This window comes from Electrona antarctica, assembly GCF_951216825.1.
Source record: "Electrona antarctica genome assembly, chromosome: 6".
In the NCBI taxonomy this organism is placed as follows: domain Eukaryota; kingdom Metazoa; phylum Chordata; class Actinopteri; order Myctophiformes; family Myctophidae; genus Electrona; species Electrona antarctica.
In genome coordinates this window covers 8,325,334-8,338,090 of record NC_136811.1, presented here as the reverse complement: position 1 = coordinate 8,338,090, position 12,757 = coordinate 8,325,334, and the positions used below count along the sequence as shown (strand labels likewise).

Here is a 12,757-nt window from a genome sequence, read left to right as displayed (position 1 = left end):
GGCCGCCGACCCCCATCTGAAAATATGTTCCCCCAGAAGCAAAGATTTGAGTTTAAAACGTTCGCTATGAAAAAATATATATTCAAAGATTTGCCATTTGCGCCACATTTTCGTGATTCGTCAAAAAATAGCAGATCTACAAGCTTGTAGCCTATGAGCTTGTAGATCAACAGCTAAAGTATAACATATTGCTTTAAAACACCAAAGGGGGCTCCCGAACGTCCTGAATGGATTAAGCATTGACATAGTATTATTAACATCGTAGGATGCACAATAAACCGCTTGCTGTTCATTGATATAAAGTTTATTCACATAATACATCGTCACGTCAGATATGAATTCTGATAACCAAGTTTAAAATAAATACATTTAGAGTAAATGAGCACACGTTGGCTCTGGGAAAACAGCTCTATTTTAAAACAAATGTTTTTTTTATATAACAGAATGTATATAAACACACACATTCCTATAAGGTTACAAACATTTTAATGAGCTTCATGTATAGCCTCTTCCTGAAAATACATTCATTTAAAAACAGGATCATTATATATTGTATTAACATTAAACCTTCCTGCAGTTGTGAATAATATGTCACCATTATTATTATATAGTTAATACATTATATATCTCACCATACATTATCTTGGTTGCATCTCGTCTTACATGAACAGATTTGGAATGAATCCCGCTTCATTGTTTTATAAACTCATTAGTGTTACATCAGCCTCTCCTCTGGAGAGGAGGGGAGGGGAGGGGAGGGGAGGGGAGGGGAGGGGAGAGGAGAGGGTAAGGGGAGAGGAGAGGAGAGGGTAAGAGGAGACGGGAGAGGATACGAGGAGGGGAGAGGAGAGGATACGAGGAAAGGAGAGGAGGGGAGAGGAGAAGATAAGAGGAGAGGATACGAGGAAAGGAGAGGAGGGGAGAGGAGAGAACGGGAGAGGGTAAGAGGAGATACTAGGACGCGAGGGAAGGACAGAGAGGACAAGGTGAGACAAGGCGGGAACACAACTAAAGATACACTGTAAAAAAAAAAATCGGTTTTTACACTTATATAAAAATCAACCCATAGGATGTTACACTGCTTCAAGCAATTAAGTCAGCCTCATGCAGCGGTCTTTGTGGGACCCACGCCACGCATGGCTGATCATGATGACGACGCTAAGACTGTCCGGTGTCCATGGACACGTTGGTGTGCGAGCGTCCTCGCTGCAGCTCCTCGGACTGCAGCCTCTGTCTCCTGCCGTCCGAGTGCAGCCGGGCCCTCGTGCTGTCGGACTGCAGGCGTGTCCTGGTGACGTCCGAGTTCAGCCGGATCCTGCCGCTGTCGTAGGAGGCCACGCTGGAACCGGACGCGGTCCTCGAGCGAGACAACCTGGTCATGCCGGTGCTGGACACTGCGTGTGTGTGTGGGGGTGGTGTGTGTGTGGGGGGGGGGGGGGGGGGGGAGGAAGAAAGGAGAGGTTAGTCATTCCACCCCAAAAATTATATGTATTTGGTCGCCGACCCCCATCCAAAAAATATGTTGTTCCAGGGACCCCCCAGAAGCAAAGATTTGAGTTAAAAAAACGTTCGCTCTGAAAGAATATATATTCAAAGATTCACGCCACGTTTTCATGATTTTTCCAAAATAGCAGACCTACAAGCTGGTAGCGCTGCACTCCGCGCTATGGGCTTGTAGATCTGCTATTTTTCAATAGCTAAAGCATAACATAATACATAATAAAACACCAAAATGGGTTCCCGTTCAGAATGGCTTAAGACGATCTTATCGACCTATACTGCATGTAGTCTGGGAGCCTACATGCCTGCGATTAGGAAACACGGAAGTGACTGCGCTGCTCCGTGCTTGGGGATATGTTTAGGTCAGGGTATGAGGAGGGTTGTCGTTCTCAGTATAGGCTCCCAGCATGTGCAGTAGGTCGATAAGATTGTCTTGATAAGTAACCTATACTGGTGATTATCGGTTGATTTTAACTAAAAACTGCTAGTCATGCGTAGTTACTATAGTACCAGATTGGTATGTATAATTGGTTAACACCTTAGTAGCCCGGAACTATTTAATCCATTTCATCCATGTGCCCATCATTTATAGCGCCCGGACCACTTTTACAGGCGCACCGGCAGTTGCTGTGCATGTCTGTGTAGCAGCTAACAATAGCCACACCACTCTAGAGTCGATCGACTATCGCGACTAGCAACTGGACCGCGGAAGGCCGTCAAACACAGGATATTTTTTCAGAATTAGACGGGATGATTTAGATCGGGAGTTATGATCGTTTTAAGATTTCCGTCCGCTAAACAGGCAAGGGAACATTTTCGATGACGTGTCACTTTTTGACACGCCATCGGATCGGGCAACAAGCGCTCCAAGGCTCTAGAGCGATGCGATCGGTTTTGATATCATTAATCTCCGTCCTATTTATCAATCTCCGGCTTGGGCACTTGACCATGACCTTGAACTTGACGGAGAACTCCGCCCCGGGCTTCCATGGTGTTAATAATTAGAAATTATAAATATCAAAATGAAGTAAGGACCTTTCCAACCACTGCAGATGTAGGCTACTAGTTGTGTTTATTAAAACTCAATGGTCGCCAAGGACTTATTTAACTTCTTTTTCATGATGTCCTGGAGCGCCAAGGACGTGTTTTTCGTGTTTATAAAACAAGTTTTTTTTTTAGACTTTTTTTTTTGAAAAAAATAAAAATATCTAAAATGAAAAAAGATATATATGGTGGCGGTCTGGGACTTTTGGCGCCCCCTGGTGGCGGTGAATGAGTTTTAACATAGTTCACCATACAGGTTGATTCAAATATCCATTTGGAATAGTATACGTACTGTATCCCAAGCCCTGGATGAAGTATTTCAAGGCTTCAGTCAGTTTGGCTGGCTGTGGACAGAGAGAGAAACATTGCATTACATTTATGTCATTTGTGTTACGTGCCCTTTAGGAAATGCTATCTAATAAGGCTTATGTCATTTTATGAAACTGATGATATTCAAATTGCACAATGACTGTCACTATATTATATTTGCGAATATTTCAGTCGAGGGAAACCTCAAAACATCCAAACATCCAAACAATCTTGACATATGTTTGGTTAGCCTACCTGAACCACTTGAGGTTGTCCACCGCAGTCGGACATCTGGAGGGACAGACAGAGCAGGGTTAATGCAACTTTGGTCTGATGTCATGGAATACGAAGGACACCAATGGAAACAACAAGCCATGAGCTTTCTTGGGTTTTAAATCCTCTTAGCAAACCTTATATTAAACTGTACTTTCCTGTGCATTTTTTCTGCAAACTGTTAATGAAGTATTCAATCAATCAATCATAATCAATATGTCTAGTGCAACAGGGTTTATTTATGTATGCATTTAAAGTGTAAACGCGCATACAGCTGCTGCCAGAGACTCAGCCCATGAATGAGTTAGATGAGTCAGATTCCGTTTCAGTGGGTTGTTAGGTTACCTTCAGCAGTGTGGACTTGGTGGGGTTGAGTTTTGAGTTACAGTCGACAACTTCCTCCACAGCTGGGGAGCTATCGCCAACTACGAGAAGAGTGGAGCACCTAAACAGAAAAATAGACAGACAGAGAGGTCAGCTAGGGACTGCATATGTAGGCTGGACAGACAAACAGACAAGTCCGAACAGTCAAGTCAAGATCATTTTAATTGTCTCCACCAGGCCGAAGGCATGGGGAGAGAGTATGTTTTGCACTCCGTCCGTGTGTGTGTCCGTCCGTCCGTGTGTGTGTCCTTCCGTCCGTCTGTGTACAGCTAATCTCCGGCACCGTTAACCCGGCCGATGCCAAACTTTGCACACACACTCCCTGGATGCCAACGATGAACCTCTGCCCCACATTTTCCAGAACGGCCAGTTATAGCGCCACCATGAGGCAGCTTTTCACATTTTTGACCTACAACTGCACCGATCTGCGTGAAACGTTGCATGCACACTCCCTAGAGGCCAAGGACAAACCTTTCACCTGCATTTTCCGCATCTGCCTTTTATAGCGCCACCAGGAGGCCGACTTTTGTAAAACACATTTTTTGATATTACTCCTCCAGATTCTGTCCAAAAATCTCACAAATCGTTACACAGTATCTCTATGGTCATGTGCTCAAGTTGGATCTGTCCGATATTTCATATTCCATCCTAATTGGCTATAATTGGCTTTCACAGTTTGCAAGATTGCCCCGTTTTGAACAATAGCCTCAAATCATGAACGCAGCATGCAATTTACGTGAAATCTTTCACACTTTTTCTTACTAGGCTGAGGAATATATCCCACCCTTTTCACATTGGCCTGTTATAGCGCCACCAACAGGTTGATTTTTGCAAAACACATTTTTGGAACAAAATGCCTCAAATCATAAAAAACTAAAAAAAAACATCCTCCTAAACATCCTTGCCAAACATCACACACACTCCTATCCTCCTGGTGGAGACCTGTGCCCGGAAGGGCACTTTTTCTAGTTACATCTAATTTCATAGGACAGGCATAGACTCGGGGGTGCTTCAAAGAGAGTGTGACGGACAGGTTCCTGAGTCTAGATAGATGAAGAGGTATGAGTGAGAGACAGACAGACAGACATGTCAGGCAGGTACAGAGACAGAAGGAACTATTGCAGTTTATAGTACAGTCGTTCTCTAACCTGTCGACTGCATGTTAGATGTGATTTTAAAGTTAAGATTTGTAATTCCTACACTGACGAAGGCTTGCACACAGAAACGCGTCTGTTTGGTTTGACTGCTGCTGCGGATGCTACATCGTTATTAAACAAGACTCCTATAGACCAGGGGTTCTCAACCCGTGGGTCGCCAAATTATTTTAGAGGGTCCCCAAATTATTAAAAAAAAAAAAAAAAAAAAAAAGATTTTTTTTTATTTCTTTTTCACGATTTTTCAAAAATAGCAGACCTACAAGTTCATAGCGCGCCACTCGGTGGCGCGCTATGAGCTTGTAGATCTGCTATTTTTCAATAGCTAAATTATAACAATGCTTAAAACATCAAAAGGGGTTCCCGCCCAAAATGGTTTAAGGTTATTGTAGCAGTCAATTTATATTGGGGGTCGGGAGGGGGCGGGGCGGGGGTCCCGAGACATTGCCAAAGCATTTCCGGGGGTCCCCGGCCAAAAACGTTAAGAACCCCTGCTATAGACCTTCAATGAGTGCAGATTTCAATCTCCTTCTATGTGTGTTTTTTTTTGGGGGGGGGGGGGGAGATTATATAGCGGGTAAGAAGAAGTATAAGTTATAAATATATAGTATAAATTATATAAGTGGGTAAGAAGAAGTCAAAGAAAATGACTGAAAGAGCATTTTCATGACATATGACACATCATTTCTAGACATTTGTTTGAATTGAAACCTTCACTGACTCCAGGGTTAGGGGTTAATGAATTGCATTTTTATAGCGCTTTTCCAAGTGCTCAAAGCGCTTTATAATGATTCATTCATTCATACATTGGGAGGTGAAGCGGCAAACAGTCGACGCCAGCGTCCTCACTTCCCACATTCACACACCAATGGTGGCAAGCTCACACCTACCAACTCATTGGAGGAAATGTAGGGTTCGGTGTCTTGCCCAAGGACACTTTGACACGTGGACAGGAGGAGGAGCCGGGATTCGAACCGCCGACCCAGGGATCATTGGACGACCCGCTCTACCTCCTGAGCCACAGGTTTGGGTTAGGGTTTAACATTGTGTTTGAAACCGTCACTGACTTGAGCGTCCTGGCACTGATGTTCCCCTCGAGGACGGGCCTCTCCACGTCCAGGGCTCGCCTGCTGTTGTAGGAGCGCCAGAAGTGTCCCAGGTTGGTCTGGTTCATGGCCGTGTTGATGTAGTGACGGTACGTGGCTATCAGGTCCAGGTTGGTCTGGATCTCATCCTGAACAATCAAGAACGAAGGAGAGAGAGAGAACTGAAGAAAAGAAAGAAACTCCTCTAAAGACAATAGAGGGTATGCGCGTGACATCATCGTACCTGGAAGTTATGCAGGAACGCCCACTGAGTGGCAAGAAACTACTTTCTGGCCTTGACAGCCCATTCGTCCAAACAGAAAAGTCCTGTCTGATTGCATTAAACAATGTTAAACTCACCAACATTGCAGCTGTACGAAAAGCTTGAATTATCCTCTTTCTATCTGCAATGTTTTTGTTTCATAAAAATCCAACATAGAAACGTTATGAGCTACTTTCTGTCAAGAAATGCCCTGCATTTGATTATTTTTCTAAGTGTCAGAGTTTGGAAGTGCTTGTTTTCAATAACACAACATTTTGCTGCCTCCTGCATTATGTGACATTTAGAAACAGGTGGTACGCGGGACGGTTGGGTGAGCGCTTCCAGCGCTTCCAAACTCCAACACTCAGGCCCGGCCCTTAGTACAGGCCGACGAAGCGGCCGCTTCGAGCGCCACCTCTTAGGGGCGCCACTTAAGCCCGCCAAAAATATATCTTTTCTGCACTGGTTTCTGCTTTAAGTGGGGGGATATCGGTCTGGCAACTGGCAACCCATACATTCACATTGGGTGAGGTGACAAATGTTAGACGCTAGGGGGGGGGGGGGGGGGGGTAGTCGCCACCGTCTAAAAATGAATCCTACGTGCTGCACGTTGCCTAGGAGACAGGCTTAACAGCCGACCCTTCCGGCCCGGGTTCAACCGGAAGGAAAAAGAAAAGATAAACAACAACAAAAAATTATTGGATTTCCCAAGTAAACTTAAGGCTCTGCAGACAGTGCATATATATATTTACCAGACATGACTCCAACTCCAAGCATCACTCAACAAAAAATGGTAAGTTAATAAAATGTATTAAATCCTCCACGAGGATAGATGGGTGTAGAACCGTACCAAAACCACGCCAGATGTCCTAAAATTCGACTTATAACCGCATATACCCGGGAAAAAAATCGCACGCGGGGGGCGCACTCTACAGATCTCGCTTATAGCGCCACCTAGGCCCCAACCGGGCCTGCCAACACGCCATGAGTTTTGCCACTCAGTCTAGATGAGGGGGGCGTGTCCTGATGGGAAAATCATGCATGTGCATACTCTCTACCGTACGACCGTCGGTCGCTATGTTACGCAAAGCACGCCGTGCAGGTGACAAGCTTACCTTTCCAAAGAGGTGTGAGATGATGGAGTCGGTGAGAGTGTGCGTCCAGTCGGTGATCTGGAACGAGTACATTAAACTATTTAGACGTTCGCTATGAAAGAATATATATTCAAAGATTTGCGTCACATTTTCATGATTTTTCAAAAATAGCTGATCTACAAGCTCGTAGCGCGCTATGAGCTTGTAGATCTGCTATTTTTCAATAGCTAAAGTATAACATAATGCTTTAAAACACCAAAAGGGGGTTCCCTTAACGTTACAACTGCAGTTCAACAAGATGTTGGGGATTGAACAATGGCTGGCAGGTCTTGGCATGATGCAAAGAGTTGAGTATTCGATCGTAACCTTGTGCCAAACTGCACTCTTATAGTCACCACCTGGGCTCTTGTGTATTCTTGCTTAAAACCCTATAGAACACTAAGAATTATGTTTATGTGATCTTTTTGATAACATTGCTGATGTCTGATGTGGGTGGGTCATGTTATAAAACATTCTGTGTAGTGTAATCTGACGTGCTGTGTAGCTTGTGCATGAATTCAGTTCTGGATGTTGAACACACACACACACACACACACACACACACACACACACACACACACACACACACACACACACACACACACACACACACACACACACACACACACACACACACACACACACACACACACACCCAGAGAGAGGTCAGGGTGGGTGCATTCTGTTTTCATTTCAATCACATGTTATTCATTCAATAATATAATTCAATTTCTATCTAGATTTTAGAGACGAAACAGGAGCTTACAGCGAATTTGGCCAGGACGTTTGCCCCTGCTCCGACTCCCAACCCGATCACACTGCGAAGCCTGGAAAGGCAACACACATCAGTCAGGAAGTTAGCATTTCATATTTACAAAGTAAAGATGCCCGTAGTCCTACTGGACAGGACCATTTGTTGTTTTCGTCGACTAAAACTATGACAAAATTTTTTTTTTCACTGACGAAAACTACATGGAAACTAAATGATGGCTAAAACTAAGACTAAATATAGTGACAATTTCGTCAACAAATAAAAACTAGACTAAAATGTTAGGAAGGGACTAGTGGACGAGAGATACAGTACAATTTTACACTTGGTTGCTGAAAATAGCCGATCTACAAGCACACAACGCGTCGCGTCATTACGACGGCATCAAGGCTCGCCTAAATACATTTTAGTCGACTAAATCAATTGTACATTTAGTTGACTAAAATCATATGACATTTAGTCAACACTAAAACATTCCAGGTGACTAAAATGTGACTAAAAGTAAAACTAACTGAAAACTATTCAAGAGACTATGACTAAAACTAAAATCAAAATTTGCTGCCAAAAACAACACGGGTCTGAAGTGCAGTGAGCCTTACCCATAGTGTTTGAGCACCGTGATCAGGCCTTCTGACAGCTGGTCCATGGTGGGGTACACATACCTGAGGGGTCAAAGGTCATATTGTCACAACTCAGTAATACTTTAGGACAGTGGTTGCCAAGGACCCCCAAAGTGACATGTATTAGCCCGTGGACCCCCAAAGTGACATGTATTAGCCCGTGGACCCCCATTTGAAAAATATATGCCAGGGACCGCTCATTGGAGACGAATTGTATGACTCTAGCAGTGATTCTCAACCATTTTAATTTCAAGTACCCCCCCAGTTTGACCTGCATTAGTCTACGGGCCCCCATTTAATGGCATTTCACCCTACAGAAGGTCGTACGTATAGCTATAAGATCACTTAAGAATAAAGTTGCCTCACACCTCCTCGCAAAAATGTAAACAACTGTATATCCGTGTGTTTGTAAACTCTGTTTTACGAATGAACATCTGTTGTCACGTTGACACTCGTGGACGGATGGACAGACAGACAGACAGACAGACAGACAGTCAGACAGACAGACAGACAGACAGACAGACGGACAGACGGACAGACGGACAGACGGACAGACAGACAGACAGACAGACAGACAGACAGACAGACAGACAGACAGGCTACTGACCCGGCGGACAGGGTGCTAGCTCCCTCGTGTTGTCCCGGGGCGTCGACGTGGCACACTGCGAAGTGTCGGGTGTCGATTTCCAAACATGCCCTAGTGTGTGGGATAATTTAATTTAAATTGAAATTCAATTTACGGTTGAGTCCCACATCGTGTAAGGTCAGGATGACCGGACGGTTGGCCTTCACAGGGCCAGTCATGATGCAGTGGAATGTCCCATACTGGCTCTCCACAACCTCCTCCTGAGAGAGAGACACCCAGAGAGAGAGAGAGAGAGAGAGAGAGAGAGAGAGAGAGATCATAAACACACTTTCAGCATTATGCAGGCTGAACACCAGAGGGCGGTGTTCACTGCAGTGAATTTCACACTGGTTTCCCTATATCCCCTCCCCATATTTCTGGCAGAAGTCGTTGAGGTCTGATATTTCACCATAATACTAAATATACAATAACTAAACATAAATCTCGTACCCAAACTCACACACACACACACACACACACACACACACACACACACACACACACACACACACACACACACACACACACAGCTTGGGGCGAGCCATCCACAGCTTGGGGCGAGCCGTCTTCACGTTTCGAAATTCCCGGGGCGAGCCGTCTTCACTTTTCGCAACTTCAACAGGGGTGAGTCAGCTCAAGCGAACTTTGCAGTGTTCGGCATGGCAAATTGCACGCTTTAACGTTCTTGGTGGTGTCTCGCATGGCTCAAGTGTGCTTGAGACGGCGATGGTCTAAAACTAAACTATATAGGGAAAATAGTGGCGGCAGCAGGATTTAAACCCAGGAGGTATGGGTTGGAAGTCTAATGACTAGCGAGGCATGCTACTGAGCTGGCTTCCAGAAAGGGTTTTCTAGCTGTATTCGAATGGGAGAATGCCCTGCCCCACGGGCACCCTAATATTCTTACTAGTAGTAAGAAGTAAATGTCTTGTAAATGTAAAACAACAATGAAGGAACATTCAATTGCAGGGAATTTGCATTGGGTGTGTGAAATTATTTCAACATGGTTGCTATTGTGTAATTGGCTGGCTTCAGAATTGGACCAGATAGGTGATAATATTGTCAAGTCTATTTAGCTTTTCATACAGAGAAGTCCTTTGTGCCGTTTCCTAATGGTTTGTTTTTCTTACCATCATCACATTAGGAGAGAAAACAACAGCACAGGCGTGCTATTGTCTTCTCTCTTAATGTGATGATCACCTCTGCATCCAGCTTTGTATCAGGTCAGGTCACCTCACTTTGCATGTAAATGCTTTCCCCCAACATTTCTCTGCAACCACTGAAATCAGACGATGACCTGCTGCTATGCTTTAGAGTTTAGACAAAACAAGTCATAATTTATCATGTTATTTTGGCTCAGAAGTTTTAATTGAATACAAAACTGCACTATGGATTACATGGAAGAGTATTCCCTACTAAATGTATCATATTCAGTGGAACTTGTCACCAAGCCAATAAAATGAGCAACTTCATTGTTAGACATTGTTCTTTTTTCGTCACATTTTGATTGATTAAATACTATATTAACAGCTTGGACAAGGAAGTATAGTACAAAGTCTGCTAAAAGGAAGCAATCCAATCCCAGCAAGCATATTGGCTTGTTTCCACACTGGGGTCCTTTGGACACTGTAGCTGATGCTGCTGTCATTTTGTTTGAATGTTACTGTTGTATTGTGGTTTGTTTGTATACAGAATAGGGTTGGTTTCATTATAGGGTGGCGTATAACTAGTGGCGCTACTAGGGGAGACTGGGGAGCTCACCCACTACATCAACCTTATGATAATCTACTGAACTGAAATGAGCATTTCAAAAGTTAAATCCACAATAAAGGTTATTTTTTAAACCATTTAGCCTCATAATGATGAAGTGCATTGTGGCATTTCCTAATGGTTTGTTTTACAACGTGCATTTATACAGCGCCTGGGCTTTGTTTACTGTGATGTTCTGATCACCTGAACCATGACAAAACAAAAACAATATTCTATCATATTTGTTTTGGCTAGGAAAATGTTATGGTATACAAAAAAAACTGCAGTGTCCATGCATGGAATACTTTGAAGACACTAGAACAAATTGATCAACATCATTATGTGATGCAATGTTCTTATTTATCACTGTAGCTGATGCTTCTGTAATTATTTGTTAATTAGCCTATCTTGTTTTAGTGAATTGTGTTGTGTTTGGTTATCTTGTAATAATTGTTGTTTTATTGTATGAAAAATCAATAAAGACATTTGTACAAAAAAAATGTTTGAGATGAGATGAGTTTGGTATAGCTATTGTTTTGATGTGTTAGAGCTTACCTTTTGTTGTGTTGTTTCCATTCCATCAATCTGGAACATTGGGCTTAAAATCGGCTAAACGAAGCATCTCTTAGTTATAATAATGTAAGAAAGCACAGTGATAAACTTGACAGAGAAATTATGAAGCTACCGTTTTTTGAATTCACTCTTTGCCATTTTATTTTATTTTAATTAGTATGAATTATTTGTTTCATATGGACGTTGGTTTGTTTTGTGGCCGGCCTGTCCTGGAAAAAGATTTGTTGTCAGGAGGACCATTTACAATGTGGGGGGGGGGTGGGGGGGGTGCTTGAGGGGGCTCTAGCACCTCCAAAAATCCCACAGCACCCCTGTAGCATCCCCAAGAAATTTGGCGGGCGGTTTGGGGGTTACTCAGCAGCACAGTCACAGAACAAGACAGACAGACGCTAGACAGTGAGAGTGGGGCACGGAGCAACAGTTGGTAGTGCTGTCGCCTCACAGCTAGAAGGTCCTGGGTTCGATTCCCGCTCGGGGCGCTGTGGGTGCTGGCGGCGTGTTTCCTCCTCCGCGTCATCAGTGCCCATACCCGAGGCGGGGTTGGCGAAACGGCCTTTCTGTGTGGAGTTTGCATGTTCTCCCCCTGTCCCCTAGGGTAGGTACCCTCACATGTTCTCCCCGTGTCCCCTAGGGTAGGTATCCTCACAAAAAACATGCAGTAATCCTGGTCTCTAAACTGCCTCCCCCTGGCCAGCCGGGGCACCTGATGGAGGGGAAAGGAACTGGTTGGAATAACCGTGTTCCTTCCACGCGCTACGTCCAACCAGGGAAACTCCCCCCTGGCTCACAATTGCGACGCATTGTGAGCTTGTAGATCGGCTATTTTCAAATGGCCAAAATGTATAGGGTTGAAGTGGCTAATGTATGTTTTCTAATCAAAATTAAAATCGCCAAAGTAACTAGTAACTAAAGTTTTCAAATGATTGTAGTGAAGTAAAAGTAAAAATGTTGGCTCCGAGATGTAGTGGAGTATAGAAGTAAAAGTACTGGAAATTGGAAATACTCAAGAAAGTACAAATACCTAAAAAAAATTGTACTTAAGTAAATTACTTTCCACCACTGGCGTTCAGCGCACCGCCAGCACTATCAACGCTGCTCCCCCTGACACTGGATCTGCTCAAAGCCTTAGATATAGACAGAGTTACGCAAACTGCGTTCACTTCATGGGGCTTCAGTCCATTGGTGGCTCTCCTACCAACTGGGACAAGTCCTGGACCGGAAGTAGGCAGAAATGCATTTGGCTCAGGCATCAGCCCTGCTTTAATGATCTTAAATCC

General features: G+C 43.9%; 1 pseudogene across 1 annotated transcript; it reads right to left on the bottom strand.

The window, feature by feature from the left end:
* Positions 1-2,789: 2,789 nt before the first annotated feature.
* On the bottom strand, positions 2,790-10,294 carry LOC306924923 (protein NDRG1-like; annotated as a pseudogene). Its single transcript has 9 exons — positions 10,289-10,294; positions 9,141-9,379; positions 8,513-8,575; positions 7,911-7,971; positions 7,127-7,183; positions 5,732-5,898; positions 3,472-3,571; positions 3,109-3,144; positions 2,790-2,888 (listed from the first exon to the last, which is right to left on the bottom strand). The product of its transcript is annotated as a protein NDRG1-like (transcript).
* Positions 10,295-12,757: the final 2,463 nt, after the last annotated feature.